Here is a 24,456-nt window from a genome sequence, read left to right on the forward strand (position 1 = left end):
TCCCTACTGGTTTTTATTTGGAGGAAACATTATGTGGCTACTTCCTATTATGTGGCTACTTCCTATTATATGGCTAAAGCCTCATTCCACCTGAAATGGGATGCATTTGTGTGCACTGTGGTTACAAGTATTTTAGCCAATACCCATCCATTCTGTGCTTTAGTCCTAACCTTTGAGTTCTTGATTCTTTTTTGAAGGTCACACCTCCCATTATGTGGCCAAAGTGGCTCCATCTAAACTGGGATGCCTTTGTGTGCACGGTTACACATACTTTAGCCAATGCCCATCAATTCTGTGCTTTAGTTCTAACTTTTGAGTTCCTGATGGTTTTCTGAAGGGCACCCCCCCTTTTCTAAAAAGCCTCCTGGTAGTTAATCCATCTGAACTGGGATGCATTTGTGTGGACACAGGTGCCAAAGAGATTAGCCACTACCCATCATTCTGGGCTTTAGTCCTAACCTTTGAGCTCCTGATGCTTCTCTGGAGGTCACAAACCCATTTTGTGGCTAAAGCCTCCTGGTGTTGCCTCCATCCTAACTGGCAGGAATTTGTGTGCACTGTGGTTACAAATGTATTTGCCCACATCCATCCCTTCCGTGGTTTAGCCCTCACCTTTGAGGTCCTGGTGCTTTTCTGGAGGCCACGTTTCCCATTTTGTGGCCAAAGTGTCCTGGTAGTAGCTTCATCCAAACTGGGATGCATTTGTGTTCACCATGATGGCAAATCATTCTACCAATAGTCATCAGTTCTGTACTTTAGTCATAATCTTCAGGCTCCTGATTCTTCTCTCGACGTCACACCTCCTATTTCGTAGCTAAAGTCTCCTGGTAATGGCTTCACCTGAACTGAGCCACATTTTTGTGCACCATACAAAGATTTTAGCCAAAATTCATCAGTTCTGTGCTTTAGTCCTAACCTTTGAGGTCTTGATCGTTCTCCGAAGGCCACAAACCCATTTTGTGGCTAAAGCCTTCTTAGTGTTGCCTCCATCTTATCAGGGATGCATTTGTACTCAGTGTGGAGAAACATAAGTTTGCCACCATCATCCATTCTGTGCTTTAGCCCTAAGCTTCGAGTTCCCAATGCTTTTCTCAAGGTGACATTTCCCGTCTTGTGGTCAAAGCCTCCTGGTAGCACATCCATGTGAACTGGGATATATTTGTCTTCACCATGATGACAAATCATTTTACCAATATTCATTCATTCTGTGCTTTAGTCCTAACCTTTGAATTCCTGATCATTCTTTGGAGGTCACACCTTCCCTTTTGTGGCTAAAGCCTTCTGATAGTTATTCCACCTGAACTGTGATGCATTTGTGTGCACTTAGGTTACACATATTTTAGCCAACACCCATCAATTTTGTGCTTTAGTGCTAACCTTTGTGTTCCTGATGGTTTTCTTTTTTTATTAATAAAGTATTTTATTTTTTTCCTGTTACATGTAAAGATAGTTCTCAACTTTTGTTTATACAGGCTTTCCAATTTTTCTCCCTCCCTCCCCTCCCTCCCCCCTCCCCTAGACAGCAGGTAATCTGATATAGGATATATATATATATCCTATATATATATATATATAGTATATATATATATATATACACACACACACACACACATATATGTATATATATATACACATAATAACATTAATCCTATTTCTGCATTAGTCATGTTATAAGAGAAAAATCAGAGCAATGATGAAAAACTTCAAAATAGAAAAAACAACAGCACCAAAAACAAAAGAAATAGTATGGTTCATTCAGCATCTATATTCCACAGTTCTTTTTTTTTTTTCTTGGATTTGGAGATCCTCTTCTATCATGAGTTCCCTGGAACTCTTCTGTACCATTGCATTGGTGAGAAGAATATAGTCCATCACAATAGATCAACACTCAATGTTGATGATACTGTGTACAATGTTCTTCTGGTTCTGCTCATCTCACTCATCATCAGTTCACGCAAGACCCTCCAGGTTTCTCTGAACTCCTCCTGCTCATCGTTTCTTACAGCACAATAGTATTCCATTGTATTCATATACCACAACTTGTCCAGCCATTCCCCAATTGATGGGCATCCCCTCAACTTCCAATTCCATGCCACCACATAAAGAGCAGCTATAAATATTTTTGTACATGTGGGTCCCTTTCCCCTTTCCATGATTTCTTTGGGAAAAAGACCCAAAAGTGGTATTGCTGGGTCAAAGGGTATGCACAGCTTTATCGCCCTTTGGGCATAATTCCAAATTGCTCTCCAGAATGGTTGGGCTGATGCTTTTCTTAAGGGCACCCCTCCAATTTTCTCAAAAGCCTCCTAGTAGTTAATGCGGGTGAACTGGGATGAATTTGTGTGGACACAGGTGCCAAGGAGATGAGCCAGTACCCATCCGTTCTGGGCTTTAGTCCTAATCTTCAAGTTACTGATCCTTCTCTGGAGGTCACACCTCCCATTTTGCATCCAAAGTGTCCTAATAATAGCTTTATCCAAACTGGGATGTGTTTGTGTTTACCATGATGGCAAATCATTTTTACCAGTATTCATCCATTCTGTGATTTAGTCTTAACCTTTGAGTTCCCTATTCCTTTCTGGTGGAAACAATTTCATTATGTGACTAAAGGCTCCTGATAGTTGTTCACTTGAACTGGGATGCATTTGTGTGGACTGTGGTTACAAATATATTGGACAAAATTCATCCGTTCTCTGCTTTATATCTAACCATAGCGTTCCTAGCGCTTGTTTGGATATCACAGCTCCCATTATGCGGCCAAAGTCTCCTGATAGCAATTCCATCTAAACTGGAAGGTATTTGTCACCATGATGACAAATCATTTTACAAATATTCATCAATTCTCTACTTTAATTCTAACCATCGAGTTCCTGATTTTTCTTCAGAGGTCACACCTCCCATTTTGTGGCCAAAGTCTCCTGCTAGTGGCCTCATCTGAACTGAGATGCATTTGTGTGCACTGTGGTTACCAAAAGGTCTGCCAGCATCCATAAGTTCTGTCCTTTAGTCCCAATCTTCGAGTTCCGGATCCTTTTCTGGAGGTCACATTTCTGATTTTGTAGCCAAAGTCTGGTGGTAGTGGTTACATCTGAACGGGGATGGCATTTGAATTCACCATGATGACAAGTAATTTTACCAATACACATCCATTCTGTGCTTTAACCCTAAGCTTCGTGTTACCTACTCTTTTTGGGGAGGAAACACTTCCCATTATGTGGCTAAAGCATCTTTATAGTTACTCTACGTGAAATAGGATATATTTGTGTACATCATGGTTAGCGATATTTCAGCCAGTACCCATCCATTCTGTGCTTTAATCCTAACTTTTGATTTCCTGATCCTTTTCTGGGAGTCACAAACTCCCATTTTGTGGCTGGATCCTCTTGGAGTTGCCTCCCTTTGAGCTGGATGCATTTGTATTTACCATGGTGACAAAGCGATTAGCCAATATCCATAAATTCTGTGCTTTAGTCCTAACACTTCTCTGGAAGTTACACACTTGTTTTGTTGCTAAGGCCTCCTAGTGTTGCCTCCATCTAAGCTGGGATGCATTTGTATGCACTGTGGATAAAAATCAGTTTTCCCACATCATGCGTTCTGTGCTTTAGCCCCAAGCTCCCAGTTCTAGATGTTTTTCTGGAGTTCCCCTTTCAGATTTTGTAGTCAAAGTCTCCTGGTAGCACATCCCTCTGCAGTGGAATGTATTTGTGTCCACGGTGACAAATCTTTTTTTTTTTGAGGCAATTGGGGAAAAGTAACTTGCCCAGAGTCACACAGCTAATAAGTGTTAAGTGTCTGAGGGTGGATTTGAACTCAGGTCCTCCTGAATCCAGGGCTGGTGCTCTATCCACTGCGCCACCTAGCTGCCCCTATGACAAATCATTTTACCAACATTTTTCAATTCTGTCCTTTAGCCATAAGGTCAGAGGTCACATTTCCTATTTTTGTGGCCAAAATACCATGATAGTGGGTACGTCTGAACTGGAATGCATTTGTGTGTGCCATAGTTACACATACTGTAGCTAAAATTCATCACTTTTGTGCTTTAGTCCTAACCTTTGAGCTCCATATTATTTTTTGGAGGAGATATTTCCTATTTTGTGGCTAAAGCCTCCTGTTATTTATTCCACCAGAACTGGGATGTGTTTGTGTCCACCATGGTTACAAAATTTTAGCCAAGCCCCATCAATTCTGTGCATTAGTCCTAACCTTCCACTTCCTGATATTTCAGTATAGGCATCTACTGTCTCCCCATTTGTGAGTAAAACCTGAACTGGGATTTATTTGTGACAAAGAGATTAGCCAATACCCATAAATTCTGTACTTAACTCCTTCCCATGGAGTTCTCTATCATTTCTTGGAGTTCACACGTCTAATTTTTTTCTTGCTTGTAAATATTTTTATTCAAATGCAATTTTTGAGTAGAATTTAGATCTTATTGAAGGCAACAACATCCATGGATTGCACGTAGTCTTCAAAGGCTCTAGCCTATCTGTCTCAACTTTATCATCTTCCACCACACACTGTATTTGAAGCTCCTTGATGTCATATCCCACTGGAACTAGTTTAGAAGATCTCCAGACCACGCCATCTGCCTGAATGCTTCTGACACATTCCTCCAATTTTGCCATATCTGTCTCATCAGCCCAAGGTTTTACATCCAGTAAAAAGAAAGACTTGGCAACAATTGCGGGGTTTTTGATTTCTTTGATTCATACTGAGCAAGGCTTTTTTTGCTTCTTCACTTTCCTCCTCATTAGACCCAGAGAGATCAGTGTCATCATCACCTTTGCTATCTGTAGCTCCACCACTTCCTGTGGTATCTTCTACATCAGCAGGCCCATAGGTGACCAAAGCCTTCTTTATTCTGGGCAAGCTTGCCTTTTGCTTCTCGTAAGGACTTAATGGGGTTATGCCAACAGTGTGCATGGTACAAGTCTGTGGGTGGTGGGCCAAGATGGCTTAGAATACTGCATTGTCAGCCTGGGACAACTTGTACTCCTCCATGTAGCTCTTGTCCACCAAGAAGTCGTTAAGGTGCTGCAGGCCCGCAGGTGTCTTGAGATCTCCAGAGGCCATGGGACTGGGAAGAGGTGGCGGCAGAGGTGGGCAAGGAACACAGTGTGCAAAGACGCTAGCACTGGCCGCTGACTGAAAAAAGGGGGTTATACTTCTTATTATGGGGATAAAGGCTCCTAATATTTACTCCATGTGAAGTGGGATGCCTTTTTATGCACTAAAGAAAACTTGGTTTGCCAACATGCATCCATTCTGTGCTTTAGTCCTAACCTTGACGTTCTTGATTCTTCTCTGGAGCACACTCCTCAGCTATTTGGGGTAAGGTTTGTGGTGGTCAGTCCAAGTAAACCGCCGAGATTTTGAGTGGCATGTTGACAAGCCGCTTTGCCAAAATCATCACTCTTGTTCACCTTGTCTCTTGAAAGGATCCTGTCTTGTGCTATTTTATTTAATTACAGCATGTGAAGTAGTAAAATATTCTTGTCTAGGTGATAAATGGGATATCACCCCTGGAGCCCCAAGTTTTGCCTCTATAGAATTAAGGCAGGAAACAATTCCTTGTGCACAAAAACTTATCGAAATCCTTTTGGTCTGACTTTGAATCCTAAATGGTTTTTTTTGTCCTCCTGTGATCCCTTTGAATTTAAGGCCAGCTAGTCTCACCACTCTGTTTCTAGTCACCCCCTTCGATTCAGGACCTTGTGTTGGTCATGTGTATATTGGTTGTAGTTTGAAATCTGAATGGATTCTGGCTATCCACTCTGTATTCCAATTGAAATACTGGACTGTGGTCACGGGAGAACTGAGGAGAACCATAGGGTATGTTTGGCTCTTGACAGAGAGAGTTTGCCACAACTACCCCATTGTTTTTTTGTTTTTTGTTTTGTTTTGGGTTTTTTGTGGGGCAATGAGGGTTAAGTGACTTGCCCAGGGTCACACAGCTAGTAAGTGTCAAGTATCTGAGGCAGGATTTGAAACCAAGTCCTCCTGAATCCAGGGACAGTGCTTTATGCACTGTGCCACTTAGCTGCCCCCACAACTACCCATCTTAACCATTGAATTCCTCCTGAAGGCATGCAGTCACACGCTCTTGATCATGATGCTATTCTGCTATACTTCCTTTTGGTGTCAGGACACAGTTTAAAACAAAGTGTTTATGTTAAAGATTCTGACTTCAAGGTTGAAAGAAACACAGGAAGTGTTCACTGGGTACCTTAGTATTGGGGCTTAAGGCACAGGGTAAGAAGGATGTGGGAGACGACAGGCCTTATGATCATGTCCATTTATCTATCCTTTGAGGTATTCTCTCTTGTGTCCAGGACAGGTTTTTGCAGTTCCATTCAGACCCTGAGTTTAAAATCTGTGTAGAAAATGAAAATCAACCTCTTTTAGCCAGGATCTTCAGTTCGGTAGTTGGAGATGATAAGGAATCTCTTGGGTTATGCCAACATTGGGCACTTCTCTATGGGATTTAATGGCTATATGACAAAATGAGTTTCCTGTTCCCTTCCATGAGTCGTTAGGACAGCAGGCTTTGGGCTTCCTTAGGTTACAAGAAGAGGGAGGGCCTTCCAGGTAGGGAATTGATGAAAGCTCCTTTTTGTTTCAGGGAGAGGCTTTCTAGGAAATCTGGAGAGCTTTGTTTAGAAAATGAGCAGAATCTTCTTTGTCTGGGTTTTTTGCTTGCCAGGCACAGTTCAGGCAGAATGTTCTGGGATGGAATCCATTGGTGACTCATAGGTTACCAGGATGTGACCCTTAATGGAAAGCTGGACTTGGGTGTGTATTATGTACTGCAGGCCTGTCTTCTACAGATGAGCCCAAGAGAGAAAGGGAAAGTTTTGGCCCTTACACTGTGACTTCTTGCCTAGTATCTTCAGTCTGGGTGCCCTTGTATTGTATTGTATTGTATTGTATTGTATTGTATTGTATTGTATTGTATTGTATTGTATTGTATTGTATTGTATTGTATTGCTAGGAATCTAGGAGAAACCAATTACAATTTTTTTTGCTCTGTTTGCAAATGATGTTTTCCAGTTTTTTCTTTACTTGTCAGACCAGTTGTTATACCATATTGATATACTATTTTAAGGCAAAATTAGTCCCATGAATATTCATAACTTTGAATTCTGGTGCAAAATTATTTCCATTCCCTTAGTATATTCCCAGTTCCTAGTCTTCCTAGTACAGAAGGGGAGAAGGTTATTGAGAATGTGCTCTGTGAGCCGTTATAGGGAAATAAGAAATACTCTGAGCAAGCCAAAGGCCAGTCAATGTAGTGTGTTATGTAAATTTTCTGTAACGTACCAGTGGTATATTCCAGGATCCCCACAGAGACTGGTCACTCAATTTTTTGCTGAGGATAATGAGATACTGCATCGAGTCAAACTCCTCATTAAAGAAAGGATGACTGATAGACCATTGTCTGGGATCAGGTGGAAGGGTGGATACTGACCAGCTTCACTACTCAAAGCCAATCAGCTAGCCTTCTCAAGGGATCAGCGCCCTCCTCACTTTTGGTACTAGAGTAAAAGAGTGGCCCAAGACTAAATGATGTGGCTCAAGTGGATAGGCCGATAATGATACCAACAACTGATTTTGAACTTTGCCTAAAACCAACATGGTGAGGAGATGGGAACCTAGGAATGGAGCTGGAAGGGACTTAGTCTAGTTCATTCCCCTTACCCCTTGTTTTACAGATCAGGGTTCAGAGGCCCATGGAGGTTAAATGAGTTGCTCAAGTTTCCCAAAGTCACCCCCTTAGAATGCAAACCAATACTTGAGACTCATTTTGCCCAAGCAAAGGTAGTTTAGCAAGCCCATGTTCAATCCCTTAAAAAGGAGAGAAAGTGGGGCAGCTAGATGGCACAGTGGATAAAGCACCGGCCCTGGATTCAGGAGTACTTGAGTTCAGATCCGGCCTCAGACACTTAACACTTACTAGCTGTGTGACCTTGGGCAAGTCACTTAACCCCAATTGCCTCACCAAAAAAAAAAATTTAAAAAAAAAAGGAGAAAGCCTCAGTTTTTTTTTTCTGATACAGGTAGATAGTTGGTTTCAGAATTTGGAATTCAAATTAGTAATGAAGGCAGAGTAGACACTGTCTCTTATAAGTTACTGAGACTTTTATGGATAACATGGGACCTAAGCTGCATGTAGCTATCACTGCATAGACCAAACAGTAGAGCAGAGATGGTCAGCTATAATTGGGAATAAGATGCACTGAGAACACACCAAGAGTAATCTGCAATAAGGAATACTAAATGATAATAGCTGCAGAACATCTCAGGTATGGACCATGGTGTCAGTACAAAAACCATCCTTATGTACCTGTATTTAAAGGCACAGCTCAGGGGAAGCCTGATGACAAACGGAATGGGAGGCTGAACTGCCGCAGTAATAGAAACAAAGCATCATGGGGCCAGAGGTCACAGGAGCCTGGTACTAGCATACCATTGAGATAGCACAGTCAAGTAGGTAGGACTATCACTTTGTTATTTTGTGAAGAATTATGCTATGGTTGCTATATCTCTTACTCATATGGTTGAAAGCTAGAACATAAGGGTGAGAAAGATGACTCTGGACTGGTCCCATCATTACCTTGCCACCATTTGGAGATCATTTGGAACAAACTTTGAAGGACTTGGTCCATTGCTTCTTGCACTGTTGTTGGCTAATGTATGGCTACCCAGACAAAACCCTTGTAATCCATCCTGATGCTAGCCTGGAAGATTTGGAAGTAGTCTTAGACCATGTAAGTGACCATCATCTACAGTATTTTTTCAACAGAAGACTTGCTGACATTGAAACTCATTCCATACAAAAATGGGAGATACTGCTTTGGAGATTGTGATAAAGTGTGAGACTGTGTGTGTGGAGATCAATTTTAAGTATGGTTGGATAACAATCCACTGACATATTTTGATTAGACCAGTGATAAATTAGATGATGTCTTCCAGAGTTGGGGAGCAAGTACCAGCCAACTATGAGTTCAGCATGCATCTGTGGCCAGGAAGGCTAATGTAGATGCAGATGCATTGTCCCACGGGCCACATGTATCCAAAGCCATGGAGAGAAGGAGGATTTTCTGTGATATACAAAGAGCAGGGCCATTATAACATGTAAGTGCGTGTATCTGCCAGAGTGGGCCATCAGTGTTTATGAACTTTGAATCAATTTTCTTTATGTTGGTTGTCTTTGAATGATTGACTGTAGGAGAAGTCAAATGATGAAGGATTGTGAGAAGTGATACAAGGTAGGAAACAAGGGAGGGAACCTGGGGGACTAGAGCTTCATTCTTCCCAAGGCACTCCTACTTTTGAGACAGTGGCTGAATATGGAGGTACTCAATAAAATTCTATACTAGATTCTAATTAATCTCACACAGATCACTGGGAATCAGTGGGTATTACCCAAGGCATTACATTCTATTTCTATGAAAATACTACACAGTATGACTTTGGATACTTAGATCAGGAACCCTAGAGGTGCTACAAAACTGATTTTGCTGGTCTAAGATGGCAGCAGGTGTCTATAAGAAAGTGTGAGATTTCAACTTGGTGTGTTCAAAGGAACATGCTTCTGACCAGTGTTGTACATTTGGAGAGTATAAATAGCAGCAAACTGTTGGAGTTCTGCAAGCAATCAGGAGAAAGACTTTCAAATACAAAGGAAATACAATTTGCATAACATAACCATTCAGCATCCACGAAAAATGCAGGAAGAGATGGAGTAATGTGTTCAGAAGAGTAATGGAACTTAGGTTGTGGCCCAGGGTGCTCTATCCTGCAAATTTGAACTTAACCATAGATGAAAGAAAATGGACATTCAATAATAAAGATGTGTTTGAAACATTTTAGAAGGAAAATCATAATTGAAGAGATTATTTGCTTTTTGAACACTCCGGACAAGAAAGATGCAGAAGTGAATTAATTCGGCAGCAAGGACAACAATAGCAACTGAGGGGTAGCAGAGAGACCAGTAAGAACCTTCTTTCTAAATGTATGCAAGGCAGAAGTCTGGTGGAGATTGTAGTGAAATATGGGCCTGGAGCATTATGAATAAATAGAGCCTGGTATCACCCTGACTACAAGTGAATCAGTTTGGTTTTTTTGTGTGTGTGGGACCAAAATATAATGAGGGAAAGTATGTGAAGCTGGGGAGGGGAGCAGGGCACAGGGGGATAAAGAGTAATGTCTGATGTACTTGAGTCAAAACAAGAGCTAGCCATGAGGGGAAGGTGATTCCTATTCTTATAGTAAGAGAAGAACTTGTAGGGGAGGAGGGTGGAAGGATGAGGAGGGTAGAAAGGAAGACAAAAGAAGGAGGCCTTGCTTTGGCGGTGGGAAGGGTTTTTCCTGATGACTGCTCTTATGGATGAAGAGAGATATCCCATGAAGGGCTGGGTATGGTCTAGTCCACTCGTCCTGCGATTGGGAGGGAGGATGTAGTGGGAGGTCACCGGCACTTTGGGGAGCAGAAAGGCATGGACCCAGGGAAGAGATTTTAAGCCAAATGGTGAAAAATGTGAATAATAGAGGGTCTGGATCACTGGCGGGCTGTGCATCATCAGGGATGTGGTTGTGTGTGTGGGTACTACCCCGCAGCAGTGTCTTTTCTGAAACCTTCAAGAATTGGCTTTGTTCTGAGAGCGAGGCACAGTGGGAAAGGGTTAAAATCAATACAAGCAATGAGGGGAAGGTGACCCCTGTGATCTCAGTAAAAGAACTTATAAGGGAGTTGGTAAGGAGTAGAGTGGAAGGACTGAAAGGGAAGAGAAAGTAGACTTTTTTGGTGATGGGAGGGGGTTCCACTAATGAATGTTTCTGTGGATGAAGAGAGATATGGTATGAAGGGAAACGGGAGAGGAGAGACTTTGGGCTGGATGTGGTCTGAGGGATTTAATGCAATCTACTTGTCTAGCACTGGTGGCGGGGGGAGTAGCAGAGTCATAACTCACAGGTAACTGGCACTTCAGGGAGTGGAATGCATTGACCTAGGGAAGAGATTTTGAGACACGTGGTGAAAACAAAATTGTTAACAAGAGGTAGTGTAGATCACTGATAGGCTGGGTTGAGGGTTGGGGAGGCTACCACAGGGCTCTGTCTTTTCTGACACCTGCAAGAATTGGCACTGTTCTGGGAATGATGCACAATAGAAAAGGGAAATCCATGGGGCAAGCTCTACAAAGCAGTGGCAGAATCTGCTCAGAGGGGAGAGCCTAAAATGGATACCTTCATAGTTTTGATTGCATGAGGAATATAGAGAATAAAATTTAAAAGACTAATGAACAGGACTAATTGAAGAGGAAGAAGGGAAGGAGGAATCTACTTGACTGAGAGGATAAAAGGGGGTAAGAATTATATAACCAGATAAAAAGGATAAGAGGAAGGTAACAAATGTATAAAACTCCAAAAGGAAAGAAGTAACAAATGAACAGAGGGGATTGGGGTGAGGGTAAGAGAAGGGAATCTTATACAAAAGATTAAGGTAAAGTAAGTGAGGGAAAATAGTACTATATTTATAGCAGAAGAGGAAAAATGATAACTTGGAAAAACCCTAGTATTAGAGATAGATAAAGGAAAATCTAAACTACCATCATAAATTTAAATGTGAATGGATTAAACAATCCAATAAAATGAGCGACAGGTTGTATAAAGAAAATCATCACATTTCAAGTAGCTGAAAATCTGGGTAACTTACCAATCTATAAAATAGCCCCAGAGAATGGTTGAAATATTTAAAAGAATATATTACAGCCATATGTTGCTTACTGGGGAGCTGGTGGTACTCATTGATGAGCAGAAAAAAAGAAACAATGGAGAGTCAACCAAATGGACTGAGAAGAAGAGCTGGCTTATTAGTTGCAGTGAGGCTGTCAGAATTAGAGGATGATAATTCAGATGAGGAAGAAACTATTTTGGTATGCAACTATGAGTCAGGTAACTCAGCTGAGGCCATCACAGTCCCAGGGGGTCCTCTCTTCAGCTAGACTGAACCCAAAGACAGCACCTTCACAAGCTATTACTCTAATTGTGTTGGACCCTTTGGAATAAAGGACACCTATATTGACTGGAGATTTTCAACATTGGCTACTTTCAAGTCTAGGACGAGCATGATCGACTGGCATGCCTGTGGTTTTTGACAGTTGCCTAGGGCCATCTCTAAGCTCAGTAGAAAGGCCAACTCTGTTTATCTAGTAGTAAATCTTAATTATGCTATTTTAGCAAAAACCCTCATGGTTGATGATATAACCAGACAAGGTACATTGCTAGAGTACATATCACATGTATTTTGTATATAAGTGCAACATTTGTTATATGTGACATGTTTCACTATGTAATGTCCCCCCTACATCTGTATCATACACATATAGATAGTCATTTATTTGTTTGTTTATTTTTTGGTGAGGTGATTGGGGTTAAGTGACTTGCCCAGGGTCACACAGCTAGTAAGTATCAAGTGTCTGCAGCTGGATTTGAACTCAGGTCCTCCTGACTCCAGGGCCAGTGCTCTTTCTACTGCACCACCTTAGATAGTCATTTATGCTAGGATGCAGTGCTATGCATGTCTTTTGCTTTAAGTGCATAAGCTGGGTTTTTCATGTGACCTATGTACTTGTTTACTGTAGGTAATTCTTATATGTGTTATATTCAGGCATTGAATAAGATTTCTATACTTGGTTATGAATAAGCAATGTTTTCATACATGCTATGATTACATTCAGTGTATTGCATTTGTCCTAGCTACTGTGGCTAGCTCTTAATTTCTAATGTGCATTTTACTAGGTAGGTAGAAAGGTTAATGACAAGTATGTTGTACGCTAATTTCCATATGCTATCTATAGATATTATGTTATAACACACAGAATTTTCAGAAGCTACAGATTCTACTAGCTACATGGGGAACATGTCGAGCTGTTCAAATCTGGGAGGTTGCGCTTTTGGCTTTTTTGCTAGCCACACTTGCACGTAAAAAACCATTTGGAGTAAAAGATTTGACTTTTCTAGCAGCTCTGTCTAGTTATTTTTTTTTTATTTTTTTTTTTTGGCGGGGCAATGGGGGTTAAGTGACTTGCCCAGGGTCACACAGCTAGTAAGTGTTAAGTGTCTGAGGCTGGATTTGAACTCAGGTACTCCTGAATCCAGGGCCAGCGCTTTAACCACTGCGCCATCTAGCTGCCCCCTCTGTCTAGTTATTTTAAGCCTTTCCTTTTCACTTGTGTGGCAAGACCCAAAAGGACCTTAGGGACCTGTGAGAAAGCATGGTACCTCATACCCATGTAACTCTTGTGGGATATCTTTGGCAAATTCTGAAGAAATTGGATTTGGGGGCACAGGATCTACATAAGGGGTACAACCTCAGTCAGACAGAGGGTTAGAATAGAGATCTTAATCCTTTTAATAGGAGAAAGTATTTAAAGACAGACTTTATCTTAGCCTTGGGACACCATATCTGAGTTTGTTTAGAACCCTTAGAAGAGTGCGATGGACCACTGCCTACTTAAGAGCTATCAAGCTGCCTTTACCAGAGAGGCTTTCTAGTCATTGCCGTGTAACAGCGGAGAGCCAAGATGACTAGCAGGTTCTATGAAGAGGAGACTCTAAGGAGCAAGCAGCAGAGAGAAACCTAGCCAGTCTGAAACCAGCAGAGATACATGGTGACGTGGTACCCATCAGGCCTAGTGAGAGCAGAGTGAAGATATCAACAAGATCAGCAGGCTTGCATCATCGAAGAGGTGACTTACTTCTGTACCTGTGTGCCTTGGCCACATGTAGTTCTCATATTTGTGCCACTCCAAACATATGCTCTGGTCATACATAGAACTCTAACCTTAACCTCGAACACTAATCACATGTGGTCTCTATGCCCTCTCTTTTCACCTAAATGACATAGATTCTATGTTAATAAAAATAAGGTATTGCAGTAGATCAGTGACCCCATAGGACTTTTTTGTTGACATATTCCAATTAGGACCAAAAAAGCCTAAAATCATCTTAGGCAGCAAATACTTTTTTCTTATCATATAATACAAATTACAAAGGATGTGTTGTAATACTTCTGTTTAGAGAAATTATTCCCAACGAGATTGGCAGTTTCACTCAGTCATTTATGCAGTATCTTGCCTGGGAAATGACTGTACTAGGTTCTAGGATGAGACATGGTCTCATCCCTCAAGGGCCTTAATGAGAGCTAGATATGATACTAACAAGCTCCATAGAGAAGGCAGCATTTTTTTCTAGTACTTGTGGAATGGTATGGAGGATCGAGAGAGATAGAAATGGGGCTATAGGGGCAGCCACAACATCTAATCAGAAGCAACATATATGAGAGGTGTCATGGTTAAAAAATACACTCAAAAATTCCTTAAATCTATAGCATATGGTATCTTTGAATAGTTGTAGCTGGAGATGGACTGGGGTGTCCTTACAAGAAAGCAGTCTATAGTAGAGAGCAGATGGATCTGAGATGGTTACTATGGGAACACTTGGATGTAAATTTTATTTTTCACTAGACCCAGCTCAACTATTGATGAGGAGTGAGGCTGAACCAAGATGCCTACTAACATAGAAGAAGGGAAACCAGGTAAAGCCTAAGCAAGCTGGATAAACTAGTGACTGGGGCAGGAACCCAGTGGAAAGGGTTTCACACAGTGGGTATGAGATTCTAATGGAGGGTGTTCTTACCACTAGGTAACTGTTTCTTCTTTCTGTTCATCCTGATACAAGAGAGGGTGCACAGTGGAAACGAAGGGAACACAACGGGGATGTTCTAAGGCTGACCCTTGGAATCAGCTCTACCAGCCTGAGCAGAATGAAGAGATTGGCTCTGGAGAGGATGAAGTGGGAATTCTACAATCCTAGGAAGAGAAAGGAGGGGTGCAAGATGTTCACCCCATGAGAGGCACAGGGATCTGGGATCCATAGAGGGAACAACAGATTCATGGACACTCATTTCGTGCTCACTCTTGGGTAAGAATCGCCTGCACTATATCTATTGTTTCTATCTCTTTTTAAAGAAGTTCACCTTAGAGTAAAAGGATGCTTCCAAAGTTTCCCTTGAGTACCCAACACGATCCCTCTTCTCCCTCAATACACAGGAAATGGTGTCTTCTCCTGAAACTGTAGATGGGCCCCTTTGCCTTTCGGAGTCATAGAGAAAAGGGATCCCATTACACAGTAAGTAGTTAGCTGCCTGTCCTTGTTTCCAAAGGCTGTGGCAATCTCGAACAATCTCAGGGATAAGATCTCCCAGCCCAGCTATTTGGTGCAGGCCCTTTTCTTGGAAAAATAATATCAACATAGCTCTGAGCGATAGAGGTGGGTTCATAAAGGAGACTTGGAATTCCTGGCATCCAAGATTTAGAATGTGACTGACTACCACCTGGCCTTCACCCTGGACTGGGGAAGGAACCAAGAGCACAGGGGGCTAGATGTGGCCTGAAGTATGTCTCATGAGTCAAATCAAAAAGGCATTTCCTTTGAAAGGCAGGGACAGGGGCAGCTAGGTGGCGCAGTGGATAGAGCACCGGCCCTGGATTCAGGAGTACCTGAGTTCAAATCCGGCCTCAGACACTTGACACTTACTAGCTGTGTGACCCTGGGCAAGTCACTTAACCCCAATTGCCTCACTTAAAAAAACCAAACAAAACAAACCCTGAAAGGCAGGGATGAATGACCTGGGTTTTGGGGGTACAGTTTCTATCCAATAATCAATGTCCAACCAGGTATTTTCCTTCCAATTGTCCTTCACTGGGAGACATTCAATCAATTCTTTCAGTAGAGAAGCAGCGGTATATGTTTGGACAAAAGGCTCCCTTCAGTGTTTTACCAGTGAAGAAAGCCCAAGAAATTGCCTCTGTAATCTTTCTCATGATCCTTTCTTCTTAGTCCTTCAGGGACCATTGGGGTCACCAGGAGATATCTCTAGTCCATTGCACAGCAGAGGGTGGGAGATGAAGCATCTCTTTTTCAACAGCAAATTCCTGAGGGCTTCCCCCCACACACATTGATAACTCCAAGCCTCACCTCTGCCCTGGAGGCAGAGGGCAGAGAACTGGGCCCCTTAATATTGTCTGAGTGTAAAGGAATACCATAGTTCATGTGCTTGGATAATAAGATGTTTATAAGGAAAAACATCTGGAATGTCCATCTATCATGTGAGCTAGAAAGCACCTAGGGATTAGGAAGGAATTGTTTTGTTGTTAAGTCGTTTTTCAGCCGTGTCTGACTCTTCCTGACCCCATTTGGGGTTTTCTTGGCAGAGATACTGGAAGGGTTTGCTATTTCCTTCTCCAGCTCATTTTATAGATGAAGAAACTTGAGGTAAACAGGGTTACGTGATTTGCCCAGAATTGCACAGCTAGGAAGTTTCTGAGGCTGGATTTGAACTCAGGAAGATGAGTCTTCCTGACTCCAGGCCCAGCATTCTATCTATTGTACCACCTAACTGCCTAGGAAGAAGGGAAGTACTGTATCCCCCTTTTAGTAGTCCAGGAAAATGCTTTTGGGTCCAACCTAGTATCTAGGAATAAACTGACTTACTTAAGAAGTTGAAGTATTGGTACACCCTGATTGGGGGTGGGGGGATAGAGGTGGGAAGGGGAGAGGAAGAAAAATGGGGAAGAGGAGAGGCCCCAAATAGGTTCAAGCCATGACTTTCCTATTTCCCAGCTCTTCTGTGATTTTGGACTTGACACCAGTACTTTGGACGTCACCAAAGGGACAAGGAGACCAACTGGTGGTCTAGTTTGGGAGCATCTTCTCTGTGACTTGGAGCTTTAAAGAAGTGCCCAGAGCACTGCAATGAGAAGTGACTTGCCCAGGGTCATGAGGAAGGACTGTACCCCAGAGCTTCTTTGCTCTGAAGTAATTTATCTCCTCTTCCTTGCTTGAAGCACTTAAATATTTTCAAAGAGCTTTCCTCAAAACAACCCAAGTAAGTCGGCGGGTCAGGGTCAGGTATTATCACCCCCATTTTACATATGAAAAAGTTGAGGTGCAGGGATGTTAGGTGAGATTCTGAGAAGTTTGATGAGTTGTCCAGGGTCACATAGCTAATAGAAGTTAGAGACTGATGGGAGCTGGAATCCTAATTCTAAAAGGCTACCAGTACTCTTTCCCCTTCTCTTACCAGTCCCAGATGACATAGAATCTGGCTTTCCAGGTGCAGAAATTTAGTGATGGAAAGACTCTTAGAAGCCATTGAATATAACTCTTTGGTTTTACACATGAAGAAGTTGAGGCACAGATACAATAATTGTCTAAGGTGGGGTTTGAACCCTAGTCTTAATGATCCTCAAGTTCACTACCCTATCCATTCCAGGTAAGGAACATGGGGAGAAGAGAGGCTACTGTGGAATAGCCATCTCCAGGAACTTCAAGAAGACTCAGAGACAGAAAACTAGAGGATTGTAAATCAAAAGATTGAAGACTTGTGAGGCCAAATTTTAGATCTTGGAGTGGGGTGAGGTGGGGGGAGGAAAGAATGTTATTTCTCTCTGGGTTTAGGCTGGGCAGAGAGCCTTATGATTTCATGAGACAGCATCATCTAAATGAGAGACCCAGGGTCTCTTGGGCATTCTAGAGTGATGGCTTACCTTTTCTTTTAATTGAATCAGAAATTCTTCCCTCCCCTTCCCCCTGTCCCCCAATCCCTTTAGAAATTCTGGTTTTCCCATGGTCACCAAGTAGGAAAAAGGAGGCACAACAGACCTCTGGAGACTGGCCAACTGAGGCCACAAGCTAACTTTTCCAGGTGCCTCACCCAGAGGCAGAGAACCACTTGGAGGTCCTGTTCTACTCAGATCAGGCCCTTGGGAATCTCATTTCTCTTTCAGACTCTCTAAAGGACTCTCAGTGTCTGAATGCCTCCAAAGGCATGGAGCAGGAAGTAGCAGGAGCAGACAATAGCAAGGTTTAGCTCTTTAAAGATACTTCTTCCAGGTTCTTGACAGAAACTTGCTACCAATTCTCCCCAACATTTCTAAAGTCCTCAGCTCAGGTGAGTTTGAACTAGGATGGGGCATGCAGTGTTTTACTCACTTGCCTTCTTTTGGCAGCTAGAAACAACCAATCTTAGGAAGAGTGATTAGTTAAAATAGGAAGCTATTCATTGGCTGACTTCCTTCCTCCCTCTCTCTGGCCACATCCCAAGTAAGACCCTCTTAAGTGAAGCCTGTTGATCTCCACCATCTCAACTGGTCACACTTCCTGAGCCATTCATCTCATTTGGCTTGAGAACAAAAATGGTTAGCCAACACTGTGTACCTCACTCATTCCTTGTAACTCCTCAGCGGTGGGCAGTCCCGGCAGCCAGACTGCTGGGCCCAGAGATGGGAGAGCTGGGTAAGAGCTAAGTGAGCATTTGTTACCTTTCTCTCTAGAAGCACCATCTGGACTTTATGCCTTTACCTCTTGAAATCCCACAGTGCTCTTCTAGAAGAAATCACCATGGTTGATTTTTCTCTTAGCCAAATGGTCAAGGTTAGTGACTATCCTGAAAGGTCTCTGGCCCCTCTCTGCCCAAACCCTCTAGTATGGAGAAGAATAAGAGGCCGAAATAGAACACCTGGTTCGGTTTTTCTGGTTCCCTCCCCCATAGTTATTTGCCTACTCTGCAGCCGATGTTTATGGCTAAAAGCCTCAAACAGGGCAGTACTTGAGAAATTGGGGGCATATTGGCCTTAATGCATGACTCCATAATACCTCTCTCTCTCCACAAAGATTTTATGACAACTGCTCAGGGCATCCTCACCAGCTTTTAGGGTCCACATAGAGCATTCTCCGGTTTCCTAACAGGATTACCTAGTCCATCTGATGCCATCATGGGTATGGTGTGTTTAACACACATGTAGGCCAGGAAGGCAGGATGGGAAGAGGAGGGAATGATCTTGCCCTCTGGGCTAACCTTTTGTTTTCTCAGATTGGAATCAGAAGGCAACCACTGGGACAAGCAGAGCAACGTGATGACCAGCGTCTAACCAAGATCACATGCCATGGGAGACCAGGAGGGAGTGGCTGAGAAGGATTTCACCAGAAGACATGGGTGGCCTTGCATTGGTGGCACTGGCCACATGTGTTTTCAAGAAAATTGACAGAATGTTGGCGAGGGAAAAATAGGATAAAACAAAGGGTCTCTCTTGCTTTCCAGCTATAACTGTCATTTCATCTTGGGCAGCAGAATCATGTGATACTTGCCCAGCCTCTATCCAGATCCAGCCAGGAATTCCAAAAGATTTCCTAAAAGATAGTCCATTTCCAGGGTCTCTATTGGGGAACTACTGGAAATGTGAGCTTGTTTCCAATCAATACAAATTCTTTTTGCTCTCAGGTTGTGGTTCTCAGTATCCGGGTGCTCTTATGAGGAGCATAAAACTATTGTTTTCATGTTGACAACTCTACATGCTGCCTGTTTTGTGATTAGTTTAGTGTTACTGTTTTACTAAGTGCAAGTTTTATGTTAGAACTATTTGAAAAAGGCCAATGTTTAAAAAATGTTGTAAGTTAATAGGTGGAAAACCTGAGACAGGTCTTGTTCTTAGGGACCAATCACAATAAGACTAAGGGTTATTATTATTATGTTTAAATGCCCTGAAAAGGAGATGGAGAAATGTCAAGTGGTAAGTCACAGGAAGAGTTCAGGGGAATCTAGTCATTCAATAGTTTGTGAATCACTAGATTGGGTTGATTATTTAAAAATTCTTGATAGTGTGATAGTAAGGGTAAAATACTCAATAATGATTTCTCAGTTACTTCCTGAGAAGTTAATTTTTGTTTTTTGGGGTTTTTTTTGCAGGCAATGGGGGTTAAGTGACTTGCCCAGGGTCACACAGCTAGTAAGTGTCAAGTGTCTGAGGCCAGATTTGAACTCAGGTCCTCCTGAATCCAGGCCCAGTGCTTTAACCACTGCGCCACCTAGCTGCCCGAAGTTAATTTTTTAAAATGGCTGAGTTCATGCACCAAGGTGGTAGGAAAAGTGGTAAGAGGCATGCTTAAATCGGAGAGAGGGCAGACTGAATAGGAATTCCCTATGGCACAGAAATATTAGAAGCCCAAGTTAGGAATCTTCTCATGACAGGATTTCTGTTCTCCCAGGGAAACAGCAATAGGGGTTTGGACCTGGGTGTGCTATAGTATTATTAAAAATCTGGCAGACAAAATGAGCTAGATGAAATGTAATTTAGTTCAGTGTCCAAGGCCTCACTTTGGCATTTGTGAAGTCTTTGGGAACAGAAATCCTGAAATTACCTATCAAGCATGCTTGCAAAAGTTCAAGGGGCCCTAGGGGCCCAGCTTCTGTGCTGAGAGAGTTTTTACTCAGCAACACCATTTACCATGAAGCAGAAGTGCTTTCCGGCTTTGTGATGCAACTAGATGCGCTACTATTGAGATCAGTGAAAATGGAGTGATATAACCGAGATCAAAGACGGTCAGAGGACTAAAAGGATGGAGCTAAAGGCCTAGGGAACAAATGCCTTATTAGTCCAGAAGCATTTATTAAGTGCTCACTGTGTGATTTCTGCTTAGTGCTGGGCACTATGTTAAAGCACTAGAATAAACATTTGACCTGTGAGCAGTTAATAGAAAATACAACTATTTGATCTGTGGTCTTAAAGGTGCTCTCCAGTGCATTTCTTCATATGTGGGCGACAGAAGGACAGTAAGAGCGGTACTCTTGTAACATCGATTTGAAGACTGAGGTAGAACAAATGCATGTTTACAAAGACATTGTCATATTGTAGATATGAGGAGAGAGCCAGAGATGGAGACTTGATACTAAAGAACTATTAAAAGATACTCCGAAGGAAACTCTCCATAGAGATAGCTCAAGAATGTCAAGACCTGTTTTCCAGTCAGCCCCTGAAAAAAAGGGTTGCCTTGAGTACAGAAGACACTGGATAAAAAAATTCTCCATTAATTTGTCTGGTTCTGAAGAGTCAGACACAGGGGATGGTGGCTTTCCTGCCTTGACCCCTACTCTGGTGCGACCTCCATGATAAAGAGACAACAGAGAAAGCTTCGGAATGCTGGTAGTGAGCCTACAGAACCCAAGAGCCCAGGTCCAGATGGAGAAAGATCACTGTCTAAACAATAACTGGGCTAAGTTATGGAATTTGGGGAGAAGTTCTTGGCTTCTCATGCAACCAAGTTGAGTTCAGTGCTGAATGATATCAAATGTTGTTTTGTAATTGTATTGTGTGCTCTTGTACACTTAATATGAATTTCATGTTACTGTGCACAATGGTTTATTATTGTATCATGGTCTAGTTTGGGAGCATCTTCTCTGTGACTTGGAGCTTTAAAGAAATGCCCAGAGCACTGCAATGAGAAGTGACTTGCCCAGGGTCATGAGGAAGGACTGGACCCCAGTTTGTGTTTATTTAGTTCAAGTGCCTTTATTTTCTGATGTTGTATTATTTTTCCTTCTTGCATATGCTGTAATACGTGTGGGTATTATTACACTTGCTTTGTCAGGTTGTGCTTTACATGTTATATTATGTTATACATGTTATTATATATTATGTATTGGGATTAGTGTGGACTGAATGTACGTTAGCGGAGCAATTTAGGGCCCGAACAACTTTTACTGAGAAGTGTCATTCCAGATCCAAGAGACCATTTCAAAGAGACTAGATATTGTACCTTCACTAAAGACTGGCACCAAGGAAATCTGTACTAGTGGCAGTTTAGCTGTGACCTGGACGCTGTTAACTGTCTTCACTAGACACTGTTAACTGTGATAGATGAAGAAAAACTGAAGGGACTGCATTTTCCGAGAGACTGAGCCTAAGCCTTATTTTGTGAGTATTCTGTAGAGGAGACACCTTGAAGCGAATTTATTTTTTGAGAACCTTTGACTGCCATTCTTACAGACCTGAATGGTGGGACTCTTGTTTCGAGATTAAAAAAATCAGCAGTTGTTGTTTCTTACTGTGATGCACTGTTGAAATATTTGGTGTCTTTTTATTGTTTGTTATGCTGGCAATAAATTGTAGAGGAAGTAGCATTGATGTTTATTTAAGCCTATGAGACTGGGGTTTCAGGGGAAAAAAAGGAAAGACAGAGAAAAGTTATGGGAAAATGAGTTTCTTGTGTTTATTTTATAAACTGGGGTAGTTGACTCAGAGCTAATTGATGAATGGGAGGGCCGAGAAGTCAAGCAGCGTGCCCAGGAAGAGGGGTTCTGAGTGGTTGTCAACTAGCGTAATGTTACAAGTGAGAGTGGTCATCTGTCCCAGAGATGTTAGCAAATTTCAGCCTCACAACAACCTGCATTATCCTGATCTTACAGATGAGAAAGCAGAGGTTAGGATCTAGAAAGTGGCATGCTAGTTAGCCACTTAATATTACAATTGGGCTGAATAAAAACCACATCCTCCAGTCCCCCAGACTGGGAGATGCTTTACCAGCCCTCAGGGTTTAGGAGCTGGGGGCCTGAAGAAGAGTCAGAAGAAATGAAGGTTTTCCCCTCCCAATTCTTCCCCTCAATGTTCCCAGGTGCCCATGAAGATAGAGCTTGGACTTAGGAGAGAGAAGCCACAGGATCACGCTAAGCCCACAATGTATGGAAAACATTTGATCATATTCTTAGTTCTTGAGTCGGACTAAAATCCTGTTGGGGTTGGACTGTGGGGAGAGGGATAAATAGCACAGTGCTGTTCTTTGTGCAGGATTGTGGTCCCTAAGAGGTCACTTCACAGTCTTGTTTCACTCTCTATAACCCCATGTGGGGTTTTCTTGGCAGAGGTACTGGAATGATTTTTCCTTCTTCAGCTCATTTTACAGATAAGGAAACTGAGGCCAAAAGGGCGAAATGACTAATCCAGGGTCACACAGCTAGGAAGTGTCTGAGGCCAGATTTGAACTCAGGAAGATGAATCTTGACTCCAGACCCAGCCCTCTATCCACTGCCCCAAAAGAGGCTTCTAGGGGGCACCATAGCACATAGAGCAGTGGACATAAGTCAGGAAGACCTGAGTTCAAATTCTGCATCAGACACTTCCTAGCTGTGTGATGCTGAGTAAATTAATCACTTCACCTCTCAGCCTATTCCCTCATCTGGAAAATGGGAATAATGATAGCAACTCCCTAATGGGGATCAAAGAAACTAACTGTAAAGCATTCTTGCAAACCTTCAAGTATTACATAAATGCCAGTTACTATTGTTCTCAAAATGGAGTGCTGCGTCATGTCATTCTGTGCCAGATGATCAGAGGAAAATGAATGGTAGATCATTAAAGCTGGGCCGGAGCCAGGCTCTAGCTGAGAATGGGGTGGGCTAAACCAGAGATTTTCCTGTGGGAAGCCTACAGTGGGCTGCAGTGCTGGGATATTGGCGACCTTTGCTTCTCAGGTTCTCCCCCATCCTTCCTATGCCCTCCATCCCCCCAGCCAAGGCCAGGCTTACTCTGTGAGCCCTGCCCTCAGGGTACCTCAGAGACACAGGAAAGCTATTCCAGGCTGGGAACCCTTGGGTTAGGGCCCATGTAGCTAGATGCTAGCTGCTGTTCCAGTCTGGACTATTCTGTCTTGAGACAGATTCAATCTGGAGGTAGCTTCACGTCACTGCTCTGCAGTGCTCTTGTTCTTATCCCCACCTTTGGTCTCCCCTGCCATCTGCTTCTGAGGGAGGGAACCCATCACTTCCTTTTTTTTTGCAGGGCAATGAGGGTTAAGTGACTTGCCCAGGGTCACACAGCTAGTAAATGTCAAGTGTCTGAGGGCAGATTTGAACTCGGGTCCTCCTGAATCCAGGGTCGGTGCTTTATCCACTGTGCCACCTAGCTGCCCCTGGACCCATCACTTCCATGGCCACCTCCACCAGTTCCTCCACCAGCTCTTACTTTTCAGGTTGTCTCTAGATATCCTGGGGGAACTCCAGGAAGGAGTGGCTTTGGGGGATTGGGGCTGGGAAGCATCAATGAGGACATGCTCCCCCCTCCCTCCAGCACCAGTTTTGCTATCAGTGCCAGGTGATGGGCACCAGCTGAGCTCTTGGGGACCCCTTTAGTCCATGCCGCTTTCAGCTCATTCCCTAAGCCACCTGGCTACTCCTGAACAGCCAATATCTGGGCTTTAGAGGCAGGCAAAAGGGGGGTCTCGCTTCTTCAACAGTCTCCCCAGGGCTGAGTCCTTTTGCAGGAACAGCAGGGCCGAGGCCAAAACACCAGCTGAGAAGTCTGTGCTATGTCTCCTTCCCCAGTGTTTCTGGCCTCAGCCTCCCAGAAGAAAGTGTGGTATACCACAGAGTACTGTTCCAGCCTCTTCCTTCTCTCTCTCTCTCACTCTGGCCCTGTAAGGTTCTAGCTCATCCTGTAAGGCAGGGAGCTACATTGGCTCCTTCATCAAGCAATGGGATGATTGGTGATACTTGATACATTGAGCTTCATTTATTTAAATGTAAATAGTTGGGGCAGCTAGATGGCACAGTGGATA

General features: G+C 42.9%; 1 pseudogene; it reads right to left on the minus strand.

Annotated features, from left to right (window-relative positions):
- Nucleotides 1-4,428: 4,428 nt before the first annotated feature.
- LOC122734167 lies at nt 4,429-5,079 on the minus strand (annotated as a pseudogene).
- Between the last annotated feature and the right edge of the window lie 19,377 nt (nt 5,080-24,456).

This window comes from Dromiciops gliroides, chromosome X, assembly GCF_019393635.1.
Source record: "Dromiciops gliroides isolate mDroGli1 chromosome X, mDroGli1.pri, whole genome shotgun sequence".
NCBI lineage: Eukaryota > Metazoa > Chordata > Mammalia > Microbiotheria > Microbiotheriidae > Dromiciops > Dromiciops gliroides.